The sequence below is a fragment of the Scleropages formosus genome, chromosome 1 (genome assembly GCF_900964775.1).
Source record: "Scleropages formosus chromosome 1, fSclFor1.1, whole genome shotgun sequence".
In the NCBI taxonomy this organism is placed as follows: domain Eukaryota; kingdom Metazoa; phylum Chordata; class Actinopteri; order Osteoglossiformes; family Osteoglossidae; genus Scleropages; species Scleropages formosus.
This window is the reverse complement of record NC_041806.1, coordinates 24,288,071-24,312,276: the sequence shown is the minus strand read 5'-3', so window position 1 is coordinate 24,312,276 and position 24,206 is coordinate 24,288,071.

Sequence of the window (24,206 nt, the reverse complement as noted above, 5' to 3'; positions counted from 1 at the left end):
CTTGGTTTATCAATCAGTCAAAATCCACTTGCTTTTTAAATGCTTCTTTTTTGCACATTGCAAGTTCCAATGAATGTCTGACAGGTGAGCACTGGGCAAGAGCTAACATTGCCTGAACTGCAATACTTTCCCACGGTAAACGACTCGCGAGGGGGTGGGGGTGGCGACCGAGTCACATAGGGGCGGAGAAGATTATGTGGAATATCTCAGTCCCTTCAGGACACTTCAGACAACGTTTCTTCAGGTCATTACATAGTCATTCAAAAAGGTCTCATTACATTTACCCTACATTTTCGTTTTCAGCTCCAACCACTATGCCACCTGCTGGCCTTAAAATGTCCAGCTGCTCGATCCCTAATGAATTACATAGCAACTAACATGTCATGTATGTATGTAGCTGGAATCTTTGTTCACGGTGACCTAGATTAGCAGCACTTTATAATTTACTCAAGGTATTGTTACTGGAGCAATTCGGGATACTTTGCTGAGTGGTACTATGGCACGAGTGGGATTCGAGCTGGGAACCATCAAGTCCCAGAACAACAGCCCTCACCACTGTGTGTGTGAGCACCCCCATGCGGGGACACACCCTCTCCCCCCTCACTTCCCAGTGGGACATTGTCTCCGTGCCGTTAAAATGATCGTCGTCAAGCATGGCGGCCGTCCCGTCACCGCAACGGAAACAGCTTTGAGCCGCAGCTCCTGTATTAGTTACGTGGATCTAGAGAAAGACATGAGCACATTATTGCCTGTACCAAAGCTCATTGTAAACAAACAAAGAAACACACACAAACACACACACACACTCAAAGTAAGGCCTAACCACCCCCGTACCCTACGGGCCTGCGCTGCCTTACCGCAACACACACTCACCGCACAAGCTGTGACAGGCGAGGCCGGATCCCGGACCCCCCGCCCATCCCTTAGTGCTGGGACTCCAGGAACAGGGCGAGCGGCAGCTGTGTTGAGGAGAAGCGATGTGTGTGTGTGGGCATTCCTGGGACAAACATGGTACATGGCAGCAGCACCTGAAAGAGGAGGAACACTCAGCCACCGTTCAATAAACAATAAAAAGTGTCCGTGTAGAGAAATGGGTGGGTGAATTATCCTCGGGGGGGGGGGGTTACGATATCAAGTCCCTTGACGTTAACTATTGAAGATGGTTGAATAAGCAATCTAAAGAGGCATAAATCTGTTCACTGATTTTCACCTTTCCCTTTTGAGACAGCGGGTTTCCAGTTATTCTTCTTGTTCCCTGAATGTCGGGTTAAAACTGAGTGCCCTACTAATAAAACGGCGGCCCGTTTATGAGCGTGACCTGTGTGTATGCGTCTCGCTGGGAAATGTGGCGCGAGTGTGTGGGAGCTGCTCTCCGGGCGGCTCAGACGAGATTTAGGAACGTAATTGCCTCGAGCAGAATTCCCCGTTCGCCCCTCCCCTTTGTTTACCTTGAGCAACGCGGTGCCCGTGTTCCCAGGCCCTGCTCACGTAGGGGTGTTTGCCATTTCGGAGCAAAACCGTGACCTTTGACCTTTCTCACGGAGCGCCACTTCCCGGCGATGAGCGCTGCGGTTCTGCGGAAAAGGTGGCGTTCAAAGGTCTCACCTGGGATGAGTGCTCTGACAGCGTGGACTGTGTTTACAGCACTCGCCACGCAAAGTGATGACAGAGTCCAGCCGGAGTCTCTCTGTGACCAAACTTAGTAGCGGAGCAACGCTCACTCTGAGCTTGGTGTTCGTGCAGGAGGCTTCCTGGTTCCGCTCAGTGTCATTGTGGGCCAGGATTTGATGGGAACGGACAGAAATAGACAGACTCTTGAACCCTGGGCACAGATCTGCTCCACAAATACGAAGTTACGCGTTTCCCTCCATGCCCTGACTGGTTTGCACGAAGATGGATGAGGAATCCAGCGTGCAGAGGGCTTTGCCTCCTTCGCCGACCCTCCTCGGTGCAGTGGACGGGGTCTGCGAAGGAGCCGTTGCCCGTCAGGCTCCGGGGTCGAGGGGCACCCAATGTATGTGTATCTGCTGCATAGCTTCGAACCTCAGACTCCTCGTGGTGCAGCTGGCGAGGTCAGTATGCTCCACAGACGTCACCGCCTCCTTGGGCCGCATCAGCTGTGACCCCTCCTCCTCCTCCTCTACCACCACGACGTTTTCCTTCAAGAACGCAGCTGCGGGGCCGTGTTGGGGACAAGCATGAAATGATTGAAAAAGCGTAAAGAATGCTCCGATGTGTGAAAGACGAGAGCCGATCGGCTCCCCGACACAAACACCCACAAGAAAGCTGGGAGAGCGAGGAGGAGAGGCAATGACAAACACACCCTTCCACAGAGCCTTCATCGCAGAGCTGTGGCCGCAGCCGCTCCCTGCGTGCCGTGTGCAATATTACAGGTTACGTAAGGGAACGAGCCCCAGAGATGACCCGTATCACGGGCACATCAACATGTTTACTGCTTCCGAGTGTGACGTCAGGACACCCCCTGCCTCTCGCCCCCCGCTGGCCCAGTGCAGTGCCAGTGCCTGGTGGAGCGGCGGCCAAAGGGAAGGCAACAGCTCTGGCAGCACCGTGTGTGAACAGGATGGATGGAGCGGTACAGGAAAATGGTGCCAAAATGTTAAATAAACATGTAAATAAAGAATCACTGCTGTTTATTCTAGTACTACTTATTACCAATACTATTACTGCTAATAATTGTTATTACTATTATTATTATTCTACTACAAAAGTAGTTAATACTGCTGTACAATGAAAATTTAACTGTAACTCTCGGTGTATCTATCTGAAAGAACATCATTTGTAGAAAACAGCATCGATTACTGAGAACAGGCCAGTGTGCTGAGGTTAGCTCAGGTCAGGCCAAGTCGGGAAGCAGAAGCCCATAGGGTAAAAAGATAATAGGGTGAAACTGAAGGCAACTGGGTTATCGTATATCTGTGTGTGTGTTAGGAGGGCTTAAAAAGCACTGGAGTTTCAGGGGGAGTTGGAAGAAGAAGGCGATGAGGCGCTTAGGGAACTATCCTCCTATTGACGAGAACAGAATTTGGGGGGTTTACTTCGATAATGAAGGAGACAAACTAAGACATTTCAGAAGAATGGTAGGATACCTATGACACACACTTAATTACATACACAATCAGATATAAATCTAATGAAAACAAAGATAAAGTGAATTTCGCAAACGTTGACCCAACACGTCCAGTTCTCGGGAACGCTGCGGCGCAGGATATGAATGAAAGTTGGACGACGATGACGGGCTGCTTGTTGGCCGTGAGCACCTCCTCTCCAAATATTAGCTCTGCCAATACGCACACCTTGTGAGCAAACGGCAAGAGAATGACCCACTCATTACCGTAAATAAAAGTGGCCTCATCTGAGATCACCGTTGCGTCCCCGTCGATAAGGTCACCCATCGTCTGACATTTACCTTCCGTGAGGAGCTGGGTAGGAACACAAACCGCAAGGGAACCTGCCTGCAATTCCAGGACGCAACTGACTGCGGACAGAACGTCACAGAAATTCATCCGCTAGACACTCCCTATCTTTCTTCTCAGCCCCTGAGCAAAAGGTGACAACCCTGCATTTGGATATTAAAAGGCGTACAACTGGAAGCCAGACATGCAAACGCACAGAGAAAAATCCAGTTTGGACTTTCAAGACATTCTCAGTTACATTCTCATGCAAGACTGCAAGCAATGAAGCAAAGACCTTAAGGTTAGGGTTAGGGTTGCCACAGTCTAGTGATACATGCAGTGTGTAGCCGGTCAGGCTGTTACCTGGACAGATTCAGGTGAGCTGGTGGGTGGTTTAGTGGGTCAGCTGGGTACGTTTTGGGAAAAGGGAGAGGAGGAAATAGATGGGAGCATAGTGGTCCTGCTTATACCCCTTGGGCCGCACCGTGCTCCTTCGTCTTCTCCACCAACCCCCACCTCACCATTCTTCATTCCAACATATCTGACAGCAGGGCCAGTGAGTCCCCAGGCTCCTCCCACACGAGGAGACACTTGACAAGCCGCGCAATCAGACTCAGCTGATGTCGGAGTCGCGCCGCGGCATCAAGGGCACGACACACAAGTGGGTGGACAGACACACAATGTGAGCCGAGCTTAAGAATTCAGCAACAGAAAAAGATCCCTTGTGGCGTTTATTCGGCTTATTTCTTTTCTTAGAAAACACTTTAGTTTAACGGTGAGAGATGTAAATAAACCAATCAAATGCTGTTTAACACTTAAAAAGAAAAAAAAACATTTTCCAGGGGAAAAGGAGGGGAAAAAAAAAAGCCCAAAGTGCTATGAGGGAAACAGAAAAATATGACAATTATTAAAATTCCTTCCTATTTACCAGTTTGAGTTAAACAGTAGCAGAGACCGTAGAGTCCTGATGGCCCAAACTATATGACAGTAGGTTGTGCAGCACAGGACACAACCATGTGGGAGACCACAGAGAGTCAATATCAAATCATGGTATGAGACACACGACATGTGTGCAATTTTATATTAACACCTTTGACAGGGATCCATCCACCACTTTAGTGACATGAAAGGCTCAGTAGACGTAGTTTCGTTCTTCGCTTTAAGAAAAGGAGCAAGTTTGGTTCTTGAACACAGAACAGGAACACCTGAAATATAAGGCTTTGCTGCTCAGGTAAAGCCTCGGAAAAGGTTTAACTATAACAGTCCGACTCGCTGGTCATCAGAGACAAACTGTTATGCAGCCGTGTATGAAAGAAGCGAAAATCGATAGCGAACAGCACATAAGAGGGTCTCATTTATATGGAGTTTAACGTGTTTGATCCAGATGGGCCAGTACACAGTCTGTGCTTTCTTCAGCATGACTAATGAGTGTTATTCCTCTGCTCGGCTCGTTCTTCTTATTTTTCTCACTCAACCTTTTCTCCCTCGATATTTTTTTCCCTCCGACGTAACTGAGGCAAACACATTCCTGTTCGCATTCTTGCACAAGGACACACGGTGTCCCAACATCATAAAGGATCAGCGTCATCGAAGGAGCCTCAGCACACATAGGGTGCGAGGCCGTCCCCTGGCCGCTCTTCTGGGCCCGTTCCCTGCTCCCCTGTCACTTAAGAACTCCACTAAAATAGTCTAAGCCACACATTGAAAATGGTCACCTTGTAGTCATCTGATTAGGAACAAGGAGATATTTCTGAGCACGTAAACAACATTCTTTGGCATGTGCAATATCTTTACGAAAGAAAACAGAAAACATTTGTGGCTCTCTGGAGATTTCCCATTCCTGATACTCATGTGGTTTGTTCCCACTTTCGCACAGACACCATTAGCAGGATTGTGGGCCTTTTCCTGGCAAAACCACCACATATAAATTAGCCAGAAAATGGTCAACCCCCCCCATCCAGCCAGAAAAACTAAAAATAAGTCATCAGTTATCTGTGTGACAATGCAGTTTCTGTTCTTGTGTTCCCTACGCAGCCTGTACAACATATATTTTACTTGACCAGAACCAGGCTCTTCTCAACTTCAGGGTTCAGAGCTAACATCCCATTCAGGACTTGAATGAAAGCTAGAGAATGCGTGAGGAGCACATGTGGCAACACAAATGTGGCTCATTTCTTATGATGTTACTTGAGGTTGAAGCCTCTGTTTGGACCATCTTGGTTCATGTGTGACCGCACATCACTGCTTGGAGCAGGGGTTGCCGTTGCTGCTCACATGTGCCAAAATCGGAACGTTAATAGCACAAACACTAATATTACACACACATACGGTCTACAACTGCTTGTCCCGAGCGGCATCGTGGCAAACCAGAGCCTAACACGGCAACACAAGGCGTGGGGCTGGAGGGGGGGGACACACACCCAGGATGGGACTCCAGTCTGCTGCAAGGCATCCCAAGCAGGACTTGAACCCCAGACCCACCACAGAGCAGACCCCGGCCAAACCTGCTGCGCTGCCACCACCCCAACACGATATTAGTCTAGGAAAATATGGGAGGGGGCACCAGGACATGTGTACAGCTGTACAGCGTACAGCTCACCCATGGCCACCGCATCCAGGCCTGTGGGCCAACACTCCCAAGTACTGCCACACAGGATACTTAGAACTTCCGATTGCCGGCCCAGCTTAGCTCTTCATCCCTTTCTCCCTCGCAGGAGTCAGGAAGTCAGAGTTGTGCGAAGGACACATTTCCTGTCGTTGAACTCTGACACAAAGCCAAAGCACTGCTGCCAGGGCCCTCTCAGAACAGGGGGTGTTAAACAACCTCCTGTTGGCTGTGCCAGACAAACTTGAAAGGTTCAACCAGTGTGTACCACAACAGGTGGGTAAAATGAACTTCAAAAAGTATCATCATGAACTCCTCCTGAGCCAACAGCTCCCAGAGAGCTTTAGTCAGGATTGTCTGCCTAGGGAATGGTCAAAGGCAAGAGGGAAGTGTAAAGGAATGACCATGGTGGAGCATTTCCTGACCATGTCAGCAACTCCACTTAGCGTTCGTGAATAGCAAACCCCAGGTTGGGGAGTCTGCGCCCATTGCCCTGTCTAGCTGAACCAATCCTAAACTCCCCTTAATTTTTAAATAAGGACAAATAACCCAATTCTCAATGTAAAATCAAGATAGGTGAATATATGACAGCACTACACACACACACACACACACACACACACACACAGTATATATATATATACATCATGTGGTCGCCAAAAATTGACACCATCCCAATGGCACATAACAACAAAAGCAAGAAGAGACTTATTTTTTGGGCTGTTATTGCTTTTGAAGAAAGCCATGGTAAGCAACCATCGTCAGACTTGACTTCTTTCAGTAGGCAACATAGTGGCGAAAAAAACACAAGCCTGAGCCAGGAAGGGATTGAGACCCTAGCTCCACGTTAGCCACTTTAACAGGTGTTTAGCCTGAAAAGGTGAACGGTACCATACCTTGCTGGACACTGTCAGGGACTCTTGGACATTGTCAAGAGTAGAAATGACATTTGATGGCGATGGAGAGTTAATATAGTAGCCTGGATCCAGCTGAAGCCAGAAGCTCCCTGTAGCGCACACCTGTTCACCTGCAGCACTGAAAAGAGACCATTCATTCCTCATCCTCCCCATCTGAGTAATTCAATCTGTTTTGCCTGCCCGGTAACCTCAAATAACCTCTCAGTCCGCCCTGCAAGAATATCTGGCATAATACAAGACAAAATGTATGATAAAAAATCTGCAGCAAATTCTGAATTCTTCACCCTGTCGTAACATTACAGAACACACTTAGCCTAACAACCAATGACTAATGTGGTTAAGTAAATTGATAAATATAAGATCACGGGATGTAAAATCCCATGAGAAAGTGAATGATGTGCTTCACCATAACAACAGATTCAGTCCAGGACAAGCTCAAGAGAAGGCCCATGAGAAAAGGTTGAGTGCTCCATGAGTGCTGTGTAAACCATGTCAGGATACTTGTGCGTGGATCGTAAGTGTGGTGAAACCAGGTAGAGTTTCACATTGACCCTGCGAGCTGTTATGTCCTCAATTAGGGAAGTGATTCAGTGAGTCAACTATTCCTCTCCTTATATCTGACAACTCCATGCGTTTGTTGGCAAGTGCAAATGTGTTGCTGCTAAAATAAAGGTTCTGAACAGGACTTCTGCTGGGCTGTATATATACATACAGACTGCTTCATGTATAAACTCTCTCCAGCTCTTACTGTAGCTCTTTTACCAGAGTACAAAGCCCTGTAAAATGACCCCAGTCCTGCCCACAGACCTGGGACCGAGGTATCGGCCACATGAATAAGTGAGCAGGATGGGAACCGGATTCGGTCACTTTATTTATAGTACGTCTGCTGTTGAGTCGCTGTCTGGAGTGGGCGGGACACGCTGATCTCTGGAAGGCTGAGAGGGATTTTCTCTTCCTCCCTCCCTCTCAGTTTTGGCAAATTTAAAGTGCTTTACTGGCTCAACATGAGAAGGTCACGAAGGATGTTCAACAGGTGAAACAACACATCTGCCACTGGGACCACGTACCTGAACGAGGCAGCTTCTAAACAAGCACTTCCCTCAATGTCAACAGCGGGCACACCTGCGCTCCCCATACAGACGTCATCCCGCTTCCACCCCCTCATGCGAGCGTGTGCCCTCCCCTCCAAGACTGTGGAAGAAATTCGACGGAACTCAAACAAAGGACCCAAGATAGGAGAGAGTATCTTAGTTTGTTTCACCCGAGCTGGAGGGAGAGTCCCCCGTCCCTTGTGTCAGAGTCTAGGAAGTCTCCCCAAGCATCCAATACACGCATATTATACACTTCCAAAAGCACATGCTACATCCATGATAACATTTCTATTTGGATTTCTTTCTGGCGATCAACACTTACTCAGTTTGCGCATGCTTCTAATTTGTTACTTATCTACTTCTGCAGCGACTTACTTACTATTTCTACTGCATTTTCTTATTTTTCTCTCACTTTCCCCCCTTTGAGCATGAAATGTTCACTCGTCCAACTCAGATTCTTGTTAACAAAATTCATATTCACGAGCTTTCTCATCTAGCTCGTCCCAGTCAGGTATTGGGATAATCATCTTTGCCGTTTACCCGTTGTGCATTACTGTACTTGTGGACATTGTTATAACAATAGCAGCCTTAATAGATGATAAACAACACATCAATCCTAGGTATACAGATAAAATAGCAAGAAGCATTTATAATACGACTTTCAGTAGACCAACCCACCAAATGCTTATTCCTAGCGAGTTCCAGAATTTTTACCTTTATTAAAATTATGGAACTGAGAACCTACTTCCATAATGTGATCCACCAACAAGTTTATATGCTCAGAATTGTCCGGGATAGATGTACAGCATCTACTGATCCCGCTACAGCATATGTTACTCCTCGTCCAGCCGAAAGATCTAATGCCGTTTGATTTTCCATAGCAACAGTACGCAAAGCAATCAGTTCAACATTAATGTCTTTAAGGCTATCGCTTGCACTGTTGCCTATTTCTTGTAATGCTTGTGCTAAGCAAAGTATCTGCTGAGCGGTTTTATCAATACCATACATTGGAAACACACACACACATTTTCAGAACCGCTTGTCCCATACGAGGTCACGGAGCCAACCCGGTAACACAGGGCATAAGGCCAGAGGGGGAGGGGACACACCCAGGACAGGACACCAGTCCGTCACAAGGCACCCCAAGCGGGACTCGAACCCCAGACCCACCGGAGAACAGGACCGTGGCCCAACCCACTGCGCCACCGCACCTCCATACATTGGAAACAATATCATAAAATATTTCTCCATTTCAGAAATTCCAGTTTTCTTCAGGGAAGGGATATTTCACTTATAACGGAGGAGACAAGAATGTAGATGCCACAGAGGTTGAGACAACTTTCCAGCGTGGGGCACTACATAGGATAAATATCATAAACCTGATCAATTCTTTGGAAGCCATGGGTAGGCGCATTTACCACACACCCAGAAAGTACCGTCTGTAACAGCATTAAAGTTGGTCATTGTAAAAGTAACATTAAAGGTTCCGTTGTACAGTTGGACATCGGAAGAAGGTGTTGCAAACTATCAGGGCTAGTTTGCCTAACAAATCAAGGCAGATCAGGGTGATGATGCAGATCATCAGGTTCTTCATGATGACAAGGGAGTTGTCACCTTCTTGCAGCAGGACAGGTGGATCCACGAATCAGTCCCTTTAGCTTTCACCACATGTGGAGTAGTCAGTAGCACTTGATGAGGTCCTCTCCAACGGGGCTGATTCCAGTATTTTCTCCTTGCGTCTCGGACCAGGATCTAGTCACCTGGAGCGATGGCCATCATTTGGTCTGCTCCTGGTGACTCTGTGGTCCTCCAATGATCTTGTTGATGGACTTCCTGAAGAGACCTTTTGAATCCTGTAAGACAGGACAGAACCATCCACAATTTCAAGAGTCACATAACCACTTGGCATGGGACCAGCATTGGTCTTCCTGTCAGAACCTTAAAAGGGAAAATTCCTAACTGTCAGTGTGTTCGACCCTTCATAGCTGTCAGGACCAGAGGGAGTTCATCAGGCTATCTTAACCCAGTCTCCTTACCTACTTTGGCTAGTTTTAGTTTCAGGGTGTCTGATTTGCTCTTTCCACCATCCCTTCACTTTGGGGGTGATATGAGTGATAGTGGCACAAGTCACATTTCAACCATTCAGCCAAATGATGGATTAAGTTTTTCACAAAACGAGAACCATTATCACTGGTCAGTTTGGTCGGAACTCCCCACCTAGGGATGACTTTTTTCACCAGACATTTAGCCACTGTATGAGCATCTGGATGTCAGCGAGGAAACACTTCCACCCACAATGAAAAAAGATCAACAATCACTAAATATTTGTACCCCTTGGCAGGTGTAAATTCAATGAAATACATTTGAAAATGAGCGAAAAGTCCTTGTGGCAATGGGGTCATAAACGACTTCATGGCTGTACCTTCCCCAACATTGAACTTGAAGCATACCATACATCTCTGACAGTAACCCAGTGTATAGGTGGTAAAACCCGGTGCAGACTATTGCTGTCATTCCGTCTTGGAGACATGGTAAACTCTGTGAGCCACCTTGGCCACACCTGGAAAAAACACTTTTGGGTAAGAAAGGTTTGTTAGTGGTTTTGTCTCGATACAGCCCTTCAGGGTCTATCCATGCTCCTGCCAACTTCCACACAACTTTTTCCTGGTCACCAGCACCTGTTTGAATAAAAGTGAGATCGTTAGTGTTCTTCTCATTTTCAGTTGAAACCATCAAAGGAATTATGGGCCCATTGTCACATAACGTGGCAGCTTTGGCCCAAAAGTCAGCCATGGCATTAACTTTACTCACAGGATCATTTTTTCCCTGTGTGAGCCTGGCATTTTACTATCGTGATTCTTTGGGAGGTGAAAGGGCTTGTAATAGATTTTCCACCGACTTGTGATGTTGTGTAGGGTTACCTGTACCTGTTATGAAACCCATCTGTTTCCACGGTGATCCATGGCCATGACACTATCACGAAACCATGTTTCTCATCAATATCGTAGAAAAAAAGGTTTGTCATAATTAGTAATTCCCAACACCGGTGATGTCATTAGCGCTTGTTTCAAGTCAGTCAAGGGCTTTTCATATCCTCCATTCAAACTATTCAATCATTCAGTGCCAGACCTTTTCCATGGATTATATCCTGGAGGGGTTAAACTCACTGCTCAAAGTCCTGGATCCAGGGTTTATAGTAGACAATCATCCCTAAAACAGATAACATTTGCTGTTTACTTTCTGGTTTTGGCATGTTCTCAATTGACATGGACTATTACAGTACTTAAAGAAAGATCTTCCCCTGGGGGGTTAGTATATGTACATGTTTTACGAGCCGCAGCTTTTCCTTAGTAGCTTTATGGCCATTTTCTCCTAAAACAAGTAGGGTTTTCTGCCAACACGACTCTACTGATCCTAGTGCAGAAACGGTGAGTGAAGAGAGCAACATGACCTGCGGCAGGTTGTTTGCAGAGTGCAGGACAACAACACCGTCCTTGGGACAAGACTGCTAACATGGAAGAAGAAACATCCCAGAGTGCGCTTGTCACCCTTCCAGCTATGGCTCAGTTTGGTGGAAATCAAATGCAACAAATAAAAATGACTTGGCACTTTGACACACTGGCTGGAATCATGCAAGCTGGACACTGTTTTGGCGACAAGACAAGGTCATGTCGGGGGTCATAAAGAGGTCACAAGCACAAGCCTATTGGCAGCTCCACGCTACCCTCTATAGCTGGGGCAGGACTTACCTCATTAGGCCATTGCCTTTTACTTGGTTCTGTGGAATAATGGTCTCAGCATTATGCTCCTCACGTGACTGCCAAAACACACAGAGCGCATATCGTGTACCGTGCAACAAACGGGTACATTTCTTTCACAGAAGACCCATTTCATTTGACTTGTGCTTTTCAGATGTTTCCACTTTCTATCAGCAGAGCCTCGAGGTACACAAGCCAAAGCCTTTCTCTGATCATTGCTTGCAGACGCAGGGAACTGCCTTTGAACAGAAGGTGCAAAGGTAAGAAACCAAACTTAAATTACAACTAATTGCAGTTCCGTAATGTTCTGTTCCGCACTGAGGAACTCATTATGCCAGGCGTTGCCTGAAACTCGCTGTACAGCACAAAGGATGTATTAGATTACTGAGAAAACTCAGTCGATTAAATGTACACCAAGCTCCTAGCAGTGTGTACTGGAAGTGACCGGCATGCTTCTCTTTTAATGGTGGGGCTGCAGATTTCATATCAGGACTGTGCGGACGGGAAGGGCCACTGCTGGACAAGGGAGCTGAGGGAGAGGGAGAGACAGAGAAGAGAGAGGGAGAGAGAAAAAAAGAGAGAGTGAGAAAGAGAGGGACAGAGAGGCAGAGAGAGAGAAAGAAGAAGGTGGGAGAGAGAATGAAAGAGAGAGAAAGCGAGAGGAAGGGAGAGAGTGAAGGGGGGGTGGGGAGGTTGGAATTTCTCGCTCTGGTGAATTCATGTCAGAGTCAGTGACCGGGTGTTACCTGCACATTGTTTTGCTCTGTTTTCCGGGGAAAGACGGGAGTTGGCCCATGGACAGCTCTTCATTTGTGGGCAACGGTTTTATTTTTGTCTTTGAAATGTGGCAGAAAGCAAGAAAGAAAAGTGTCAAGGAACCACAAGGCCAGGAGCTACAGCTTGTGGACAAGAGAGTCCACAGTGACTGCTGGTCTGGTAGAGAACCTGTCCCACAGGGAGATGGATAGAACTCCAGGGACAGGTGTGGACACGTCATTGTTTTCCCCTTCAGACTGTCTCAACTACAGGAGTGCATGTGATTAAGATAGATATGAGCACCAACATGATGACAACCTCTGCAGAAGCCTCCCCCTCCCCTGCAGCTGGAAAACTGTCTTTTCGATGGGAAAATGAAGCAAATCAATTACTCTTTAATGAAACTTCCAATCAGCCTGGGGGCATCCTGTTAAATATCATTTGTTCTGTCATGGTCCAGTAAAAGGCAGATCCCTGCTTGACCCTGTCAGCCATGCTGTTAGATCCAGCTGTAGGATGGTACTTGTGGTCTACCCAGCCTACATGGAACCATGCTTGACTGTGCAAGAGACCCCAGAATATGGTACATTTAGTCATTTAACTGACACTTTGCTCCAAAATGACTTACCATGTTAAGCTACTTACATTTACACAGATGTATAATTCTACTAGAGGAATTTAGGGTAAGTACCTTGCTGAAAGGTACAACTGGAGGTGGGATTCAAACCTGCAACCTCCAGGCCCAATGGCAGCAGCTTTAACCACTACACTACCAGCTGCTACTTAAAGTACTTTCTGAGAGATTGTTCTGAGCAAGATACTTGTGGGACAGGCAGCACTTAAGAGAGGCTGAGAGGTAGTGTAGGCATTAGAACCATCATCTCTGCCCTTGAAGGTGTCAGGTTCAAATCCCACCTCCTGAAGTAGTACCTTGATCAAAGTACTTACATTGCATTTTTCCAGTAAAAATGACCTAGCTCTCTAATGAGAAAATCACTGTAAACAATATTAACAATCTCAGTGTCAGCTAAAAGAACAAATGTACACACATTTTCAGAACAGCTTGTCCCATACGGGGTCACGGAGCCAACCCAGTAACACAGGGCGTAAGGCCGGATGGGGAGGGGACACACCCAGGACAGGACGCCAGTCCATCGCAAGGCACCCCAAGCGGGACTCGAACCCCAGACCCACCGGAGAGCAGGACTACGGTCCAACCCACTGCGCCACCGCACCCCCCAAGAGCAAATGTCATGCCCGTAAAATTCCAGAAGCACCCACTGCAACCTCACTTGTTTCCCCAAACCACTTCCATCAACTTTCTTTCACACTTTCAGAACCGCTCGTCCCATACAGGGTCGCGGGGAACCGGAGCCTACCCGGTAACACAAGGGCGTAAGGCCGGATGGGGAGGGGACACACCCAGGACGGGACGCCAGTCCATCGCAAGGCACCCCAAGCGGAACTCGAACCTCAGACCCACCCGAAAGCAGGACCGTGGGCCAACCCACTGCGCCACCGCAGCCCCCTTCTTCCATCAACTTCCACTTCTATATGTGTCCAGTCCACCCTGCTGGCCACACTCACATTCCCAAACCACTCCCACTGACTACACCTGTAGCTTCAGATGAGTTCAGCAGGTACACCGGTGGTTATAACCAGCACCTTACAACCCAAATACCCTGGTGTGAGTACCTTGTTGTGCTGCAGAACCCTGAGGGGATTACGTACACTAAATTGCTGCAGAAAGAAATGCCCTGCTGAATAAAAGCATAAAACAAGTGGTTTAGTATACAAAACTCATGCTGTAAATTGCTTTGGAGAAAAGAATCAACTAAATAAATTTTTAAAAAACCTCTCCGATACACATCTTTCTTCCTGGAGCACTCTCCCCGGCCACATCGATGTGTCCAAAGTAGTCTGCCTGCCTCTACCCGTGACCCCAACCACATTCATCTCCCACTCAGTCTGATCCACAGAGAAATCGAGCACGGAGCTGAAGACACGTGGGAAAGACTTGAGCGATGGGTTTTATTTCCCAGTGCCATCTGATCTAATGTGTCTCCTTGCCCATACGTGACCCTGCTCGCACTGCAGTCGACAACCAGCAACGCATGGACAGATGCCAATTTGATGTAAAATGAAGCCAAAGTCATTAAGTTTGAGCAATGAAGCATACACACTTTTTCCAGTGAGAAATGACAGATGCAGTAAAAGCCACATTAGAAATGAAAAAGGTCAAAAAAACCCCATAAAAAGGGTTTCAACCGGTTAAAAAAAAAGAAAAAGAAAAAAGTGCAGAGGCTTCATTGAAACCATAGCTGTGTCATCGGTACCCTCACGTGACTGTGCGTGAGGAGCAATTTCTCTGCTCAGTACTGGTCCATCGCAAGAGCCTCTTAAAGAGAACAGAATGAGCTGTTCCACTGCATCATTTTTGCTTCCAAAGTACTTGAGATCAACAGTGCGTTTACTCTCTCAGGTACAGAGGTTGACAGCGTTGACACAACGGACCCCTGGACATTGCAGCTGACAGCTGAATTCTGGAGTGGGGGAGTCCAGACGGCAGCAGAAATGAGCATAAAAACCGAAATGGAAAAAAATTATTTTGAAAAACATTTACTTTTATTCATTTAGCAGATGCTTTTCTCCAAAGCGACGTACATCTCATAGAAAATGCAATGTGTGCATCACATTAGGAAGACACAAACCAAAAACCAAGAGAAATTATAGACATAAATTAACGCTGAAACTATCAAAACACTTGGGAATTAACCCAGCAACAGCATGAAATAATAAATGTGCAAAAGCAGTTTTCTGTAATATAAGTGCCACTTTTACATTTGTCTGACACTTTTCTCCAAATCAGCTTACAATTATTGACCCATTTACACAGCAAGGTAATTTTATTGGAGCAATTTAGGGTAAGCACCTTGCTCAAAGGTACTACAGCAGAAGGTAAGGCTCAAACATATGACCTTTGGCTCTAAAGGCAGTTGCTCTAACCACTACACTACCAGCTATCCCAGTTTTGTAGAACATTCATACCAATCCCTCAGAGCTAAACCACTTGTATCACCAGGACACACACCTCCTCCATTGTGTATGCTGCTGTTACAACAGGAAACCTCCAGCCTCCTAACCCACCCATGCTGGAGCACTCTGGCATCCCCCTTACAAGGCTGGTGTGACATGCTGGGCATTCACTCTCAGCTTGTGCCTCTATGGCGCGCAGCCATTTACGAGAATTTTCACCTCGTTTGTACAAAAGTAAACTGCTCTTCTTTGGAAGCTAAGGCCAAAGCACATTTTCTCTGAAATACCATTTCCTTCAGTTTAAGGTGATCAGGGTCCTTCACATTTTATCCAGGTGGGACACTTGGCTCCATCTTACATTATATGCTATTCAGTCAGCTGAGGCCTTTTTGGAAAGTGACTTACAATGTTATTTATAACTATTTACCCATTTATACAGCTGGGTAATGCTTACTGAAGCAATTTAGGGTAAATACCTTGCATAATGGCTAGAGGTAAGGCTTGAACCTGTAACCATAGGATCTAAAGGCAGGAGCTTTAATCACTATGCTACCAGCTGTACCCTGGAGTTTATTCATTTAGCTGATACTTTTCTCTAAAGTGACTTACAATGTTAAGGTTATAACTGTTTACCCATTTATGCATGCAAGGTGCTGGGTCGGACCCAACCCATAGCACCCACTTGTGTGGTTTCCAAGGCAAGTCAAGGGGGAACAGAGGTGGGTTGCCAGGTCTTTCCTCTGCATGTCAGGGGCGGCAAACACAGGGAAAAGCACAGAGCTGCTACACACCCCAAGCAGGACTCAAACCCCACACCCACCACACAGCAAGGGAACTGGTCAAAACTGCTGCAGCACTGTGCCCCCCAACCCATTTATGCAACTGGTAATTCTACTGGAGCAATTGAGGGTAAGTACCTTGTTCAAGGGTACTACAGCCAGAAGTGGGAATGAACCTGCAGCTTTTTAAATTCAAAGGCAGCAGCTCTAACCACTACACTACCAGCCACCCCCCCCCTCTTGTTCCCAGACAGATGTTCCAATCAAGAATATGCATGTGAAACAGGCTGAAGCATGACTGTACATGGAAATGCCGTTATTTACATAGAGACGGCAAGGCCATTCAGAAATGTGCGTGTGTGTATAAAGAACGGTTCAGATGACGTGCAGGTGGAAAGCCCCAAAGCTGGAACTTGTCCGGGCACTGGCATGCGTGTGTCCTCAAGCTCTGGAGCATGCAAATTCTGTCATATGTCCTCAACAGCCACTGGAAACCTGTAGCAACAGAGTACAAGGCACCAGTGTGTGCACCCTAAAGACACGTGTGTGCATGTATCCAGGTGTGAATTTATGCATGTGTGGTGTCTCTGAACATGGTTGTGGGTGCAAGCAGTCCAGTTGGAACCATCACACGCTGGTCGAGGGTTAGGAGTCAGCTTGCGTCTTTCACACTCACAGAAGCCCACTCCGAGGCAGAGTGTGTTGAGTGCAAACAGCAGAGGTCCATCCCAGTAAAGGAAACAGAAAATAAGAGAGATCAAACACTACATGCCTAAATACAAGCTCCATGTAAAGAGCAAATAAGAGAATAATGCAAAAAACACAGGAAAATACTGCAAAATTACAAAATGTATAGGATTTAAAAGAAACCAAAATGAAATTTAGACACACATCCATAAAAATATATCATTACAAAAAAACAAGGTTTAATTAATAACAAGAAATGAAATTTTACAGAAAGGAAAACACACACACACACACATTTTCCGAACCGCTTGTCCCATATGGGGTCGCGGGGAACCGGAACCTAACCCGGCAACACACGGCGTAAGGCCAGAGGGGGAGGGGACACACCCAGAACAGGACGCCAGGCTGTCGCAAGGCACCCCAAGCAGGACTCAAACGCCAGACCCATCGGAGAGCAGGACCTGGTCCAACCCACTGCACCACCGCACCCCCCAAGAAAGGAAAACACATTTTACTAAATTGTAAAAATATGACTAATAAATCACATAAGAGCAAACAAAGAGATTTAAAGAGAGTGTTTCAACTGACTTTTAAATGTGCGTTTCTTTCCTGTTTAGGAAAGCCGTTTCGAAAGGCAAATAAAAAAAATGACAAAAAGTCTCGCTTTAGAAAGGGTAGAATGCAATTGGAAGGTAAACGTGGAGTGATAATAGAAAAAACAAACAATACACGTTTACATACGAAGTGGAGCGTAACCGTTTCTCGTTCGGGAATTTCACTGACAGTCAGTGCTGAACGAGCCGTGCAGTAGGAGCTCTGCAGTCACTGACCCACCACCCCCTTGCACTCCCCTGCCCTGCACTTACAGCGGGGTATCCGGCAATAAAACCAGAGCAACTGTTGGACGCAGAGAGCAGGAGCGGACAGACAGTCCCTTGGTCACGTGACGATGGGTTGGTGTGTGTCGCGGCCCTGATGCCCCCAGATGTTAATATGCGGGGTTGGAAGTGGTGGGGTGGGGGGGGTGGCAGTCTGCTGAGTGGGAAGAAGGGGCACATTGCAGTTTGGCAGGAACGGCCCCATCCTAGAGAGACACATACACACATGCATAGCTCAGCGACTGCAGTGAAAGCGAAGGAGGGTCTTGAGGGGAGTTCAAGGAAGGACCTGGAGGAAGCACAGCTCTGTCAGCTCTTGAAGAAGGTTTGACACACAAATCCATAGTCTATTCTGAAACTCGGCACAAGGAGTCCTGCCTGTGGCACTTTCAAGATCTACAATGAAGAGTGCTTTCTGCACGGGCTCCGGCTAAGGGTTCCAGGTGGAGGGAGGAGGCCCAGCATGCACAGCTCTGCATACGTGGGCTCAATGGGTGATCCATCGTGACAGTGCAGAACAGAGTACGCCAACGAGCGACACCTAACATCGCATGATTATCTCTAAAGGTATTTGAGGAACGAGTGATTTCAGGCAAGAAGAGCAAAAGAAGGCAAAGGGGAGTCAGATTTACAGTCTATAAAGACGGAATGAAAGTCCACTGCCTGATGGAAATTTGCTCCGAAGATCTCATTGGAAGACAGTGTCGAACCCCAAGCAGAAAAGTACAGTGTGTATAAAGTATATGTATGAGCCGCATTGCTTCTATTACTGTGTTCTGTAATCCAGTGCTGGTAAATATGTGGCTTTGCACAATGGAAAGACACACTTGGTAGTTCTGTGTGGAGGAATACAGTCACTTTGGCTCACGCATTTAACACAGCTGGTACTTAGAGCTTGTCGACTCCACTGTTTCCCTCCAGTTTTAACAGCGTTCGTGTTTTGCCGACAGAAATTTCGCCATCGTTGTTTAACCAAGTGCAGAATGACGTTTCATTAAGCCATTATGCCCACACCTCCTGGCGTTACTAAAGCATGCAGTTTCATTTACTTGTTTAATGATAGTAAAAAATCGTGCAAATCAGTGCACTTTCAAGATAATGAAAATGCTCTCAGCACCACCACTATGGACCCACTATAGTAAGAATAAGTGGAAAACGGGTATAGTTTCCTGTCCAAGAGGCCAAAGCACAAGGTAAGGCTGGACCACAATGAGCTGATTTTATTTCTCCTTCTCATTAGAAACGAAATACAGATTATTGTTAATAAACATATCATGACTATTTAGGGCTTCCAGGTTGGAATTTGGTGTCTCTTTTGCAGTTAGTGTGTATTTCACATTTCAGCCAAAATACATGGGGTGGGGGGGTGGGGGAGGGGTTAGGAAGAAAATGGCCATACGAGTTGTCACTGGAGATTCCTAACCCCAGATATGGTGACACCCCAAGATTCTGGAAATATTCCAGAACATAACGTCACCAAAAGACCCTGAAGCCAGAAGAAAAACACCCCTTAAACATGAACAAGACTGTCTCCTGTTCAGGAAGACGTATGTGTGGAACATGGTTATTTGGATGAATGTCCAAAGGGCTCTTTGAGTCAACCTTTTCAGATCATCATAGAGTAGTCTAGACTGGAGGTTTTCCTTAGGGGTTAAATAATGGGCAGAGAGGGAAATGTGGAGAAGTGGCTCTGAAGAGCACGTCAACAGGTGTAGGAACGTGGGAAGTAGCTCTGGGAAGCCATAGTGCACAGGTGTCTTCCACAGGGCTTTACCAGCAACTGGGACCTGCTCCGTGTGGCCATGCGCACATTTAGTTTTGCGCATGTCAATCAATCAAAACCAAGAGAATGGTCTTTGGGTCAAGGCAGTCTCATACGTGTCACATCAGTGAGCAAGCACAGTAGAGTTGGGACGCAGCGAAACGCGGTGTCACCCTGCGCACTTGCAAACGCACATGAGGAGAAACAGTGATGTGGGACCATTCCTTCAAGACAATAAATGCCAGATGTAGCGCTTGCAGACATTTATAGCATGCCCACAAAAACATGCTGGCTCTCTAATAATTATGACAAAATTGAGCCTAAATGAACATTTCATTTATGTGTTTGCCCGTGCAAGAGGAAAGCAGCAGACCGAAAGAGAAACCGTTATAGAATTGTTTCACCATGCGGTGAAGATGCAGTGAAAGCAATACCGAATCAGTGTAAAATAAGGGCGACAATCGGTGGGCACAAGGACGAAGATTTCTTCTCGGCAAGTTTGGAATAATTTCAAGATGCAAAGCAACACAAGTTGAAGATAACCGATGATAGAAACAGCACACTTCGAATTAAGCCATTCGAACACCTCCTTTGTGTTTATTTCGTACTATTCAAACAGCCTTTCCTGAGAATCGCCCCAGGAAAAGGAGGGGGTTCGAGTTAAACTTGCTTTGCATACAGCTGCGCTGCTGCCGAAGCCAGACAACAACATCTCGTCACTGAGGTTAAACGGGAACCAGGCTTTGCTCAGAGAGAAAGCGAAAGCCCCGTTGGCTCACGTGAGAGAGGCAGGAGCGCAGATATTGATCGCAGACCTGCCAATGGTATCAGTGCACAAACAACTGCTGATACAATAACAGAGGACCGCGTGACTCTCTGCCACTGAAGCTTATCAAACACTTGCAGTTTGATACCCGTAATGAGAGGCACGACAATATGTTGTTTGTGTTTGTGTGTGTAGGCTGGGAACGCTGACCCTCAGACCTTCCCGGAACATTTCAAGGTTTCTCTTGATGTGAAATAAAAAAGCATTATATTTATCTGACGCTTTCTTCCAAAGCCACTTAGAAATATTTACCCATTCACACAGCTGGATAATTTCACTGGAACAACTTAGGGTAAGTACCTTGCTCAAAGGTACTACAGCTGGATCCAAAGGCAACAGCTTCAACCACTACCCTACCAGCTGCATTTATGGTTTTTACATTCACATTTATTCTTTGACAGATGTTCTTCTCCAAAGTGATGTACAAGCAAGGGTAAATTGTAGGTAAGCTGCACTAAAGTTACACTGTGCAGGTGAAATAGTGACTGAATTTCCCTTCCTGTCGGACAGATTTTGTCTCAGGGTTTAGGACATTTTATTTTGCGATTTTTTTTTGACAGCCCTCCACTCTATATTATTTCATGCTATAATGCACTCGAGGCTTTTGAGCGAAGACTCCTGGGTTACAAAAGGCATCCCAGAAAACAGGCCATCGAGGAAAGGCAGGCTGGGACACAGGTGGGACCCGAACGGAGACTGATCCCCACCCGCGCAGAGCGTGTCCTCGTTCCTCCCACCCACGTAAACTAAATCCTCAGTTCCAGGCTGCACAGACAGGGGCCGGCGGCTGCGGAAATCAATAATTTCATTTCGACACTGTCTCGGGTCTCGGTTAAAGATGAAGTGCATCTCCTCGCAGGCATCCATCAGATGGCACGACCTGCCAGGTGCGCATCACCGCTGAACTACTGCTTACACAAACAATAAATCACCAAAAACAAACAATGTATTAGAGATGAGCATTGCTAATGTCCACTATAAGGGCCCCAGGGTCCAGAAACAGACAACACGTTCCTCTAAACCCCGCATTCATGAGTCTGTGTTCTGTTTCTACTCATAATGCAACTGTCTTCAGCAAAGTGCTACTCCATCACAACTTCCTAGAAAGCCGTGGTTCTGGTTAAGGCTGTGGAACAACTGCCGCTTTTACAGAGCGTCAGGGGAGTCAGAAGAAACCCGGAAAATGGATCAGTTGTGGAACGACGATGACACGGACCTAAACGAGCGACACTAAGCAACCAGAGAAGCAGGAGTAAATTCTGGGTAGATGACCTCGGCTTTTCAACCATCCACTTCCACCGTGTGTGCGGGACCCTGCAAAGAAACACTGACATCTGCACGAGTAACTCCTCTCTACAGTCACTTCATTTAAACGACAAAGCGACGCATCGTTTCCGTGGCAACCGTTAGCGATCCGTGCTGTGCACGTTTTCACAAACCTCCATTATTTCTCACCTTGGAAGGAACTAAAGCCCTGACCAGCAGGCCCTGCGCTCCGACACTGTTTGTGCTGAACAGGAGGAGTGCCCCGCTGCAGGTTCTGCGTCTCAGTGAATCCTAATTGAATGACCGGTCAAAACCCCCGCGAAGTCGGGGAAGAGCTTACACAGCAGACCTTGCAATTTCACGCCTGAAATGTGTTTACCGCTCTCGCCTACTCACTGTTTGACGGGTTATTAAACCATTTACAAAATAAAAAGAAAAGTTCTTTAAGAGGAGACACTGGATTTTTACGCAGGGGTGGGAAAGAGGTGTTTCACCAACCCCTGGCAGGCGTTCCGTTTCAGTGCCGTGCGTTTCTTCTCCACTCCAGAATTAGTTACTTAACGTAATGCATGCCTATATTCCACTTCTACATCCAGGCGACTGGTACAAGCCAGTCCTTCTGGTGTGAGTACCTGCTGTCTTTGCGACCCGAGATACAGCTGGCGTCTTCTACGTTTTTTTTCTCGGGGGGGGGGAGGGGGGAGGCAAATGAGAACATGAGCATTACTGGCACGCAAGCAAATTTACCAAGGCATTATAAGACACACAAACAGGCACTCATTTCTGTGGTCTGCCTGAAACCCCGTCATTTAAATAATTTCAATATTCACCCGTGTTTAGCCTCCAGTGACTTCTTCTGCACCATAATTGTGCCTATGATTCTGGAAGCCCAGGAAGAGCAGCAGTCGCTGAGATTGAGGTGCCGTAGGCTGTGCTTCCATGTGAGTAATGTAACGTTTGGCTGGCCATCTCTGACGTGTACGTCCTATGGGAAATACATCTGTATAAGAGGCCACCTGAAATGTACAAAAAATTGATTATTAAAGTGGGATGTGACCCGTTTACAGACTCAGAGAGAGAACAGAACAAGCCAGTGCTCTGTTCACCCTTCTGATGCTTCCCTGGACTAATTAACAGACCGATTCAACCTGAACTAATCTGCAAAACCCATTCAGGATATGAGGTAAACATTTCATCCGATAAGGGAGGTATGGAAATTGTAGTAAAAAACACAGGGGCTACCTTTCCTGATCACATGCTGAGGATGAGTAACAAAGCATCTCCCTCTGCAGCTGTTGCAGGTGATTTTGGTCACACGCACTGCAAGAAACCTACCGAAAAAAAGAGGGAACGCTGAACATTGAAAGCTGAACCAAGAGGAAATTTACAACTTGAGTCACCTAGTGTTCGGGCACAAGGCATGAAAAGAAAAGAGTTGGCCATGGAGAGGTGTGGGCAACTGCTTTTACTATATAGGAAGCCACTTTGACAACAATTACGCCCAAGTCCGTACTTCAAGCCATTTCTCCTCAACAGTAACGGAGAAGTCCTCTTCCTGCATAAAATCCCTTTGCTATTACCTAAACAAAGCACAGTTCGCTGTGAGGGCCACTCATATGTTAGCCAGTATAGAGGATATTAGAGGGACAGGAGACAGAAAGGGGGGACCCAAGGGTGAGGACATCTCGAGGGATACATCTCCAGGAGGGCTGGGGCACTAATCTGGATGAGCTCGAAGATGGTCAATATATCCTGACCCACTGTGGGAGAACACACCTTGTGTCGTCATGGCCAGACTCAGACTTAAATCTGACTCTCCACCTGAATAACCACCACTGTCCCATCAGAGCAGTCACCCTGGGTTAACCTAGTTAAACCTGATCTGACTTACCTGTTCAGCTGACATTATCAGAGGCCTGGGAGAATGAAAGGAAAACATTTCCACGACTGCACAGAAAACTAAAACATGAGCACAGCATAGGAAAAACCAAACTGAAGTCATAATTAAACTTCATGGAATGGTTTACATTAAGTATTTGCACACGTTTGTAGATTGATGGTCTGGGACCACTGTACTTTAGTTCATGTCTTGGACATCTCAGCAAAGAGCAACATAACTTGCAGTATAGTATTACCCAGCTGGACTGTATGTTTTTAAAAACGAGTGTTAGCTCTGATTTTACACAATCAGACTTGTCTTTGTGGAACAACAAATAATAAAGAATGGGTGAATAAGGTTATCAAATTAACGCTGTCTATATATGTGCGACACACACCTCAAACATACTGCGACAGTGTAATGATGAAAAGAGCAGTAACACACACGCACATTTTCAGAACCGCTTGTCCCATACGGGGTCACGGGGGAACCGGAGCCTACCCAGGAACGCAAGGCGTAAGGCCAGAGGGGGAGGGGACACACCCAGGACGGG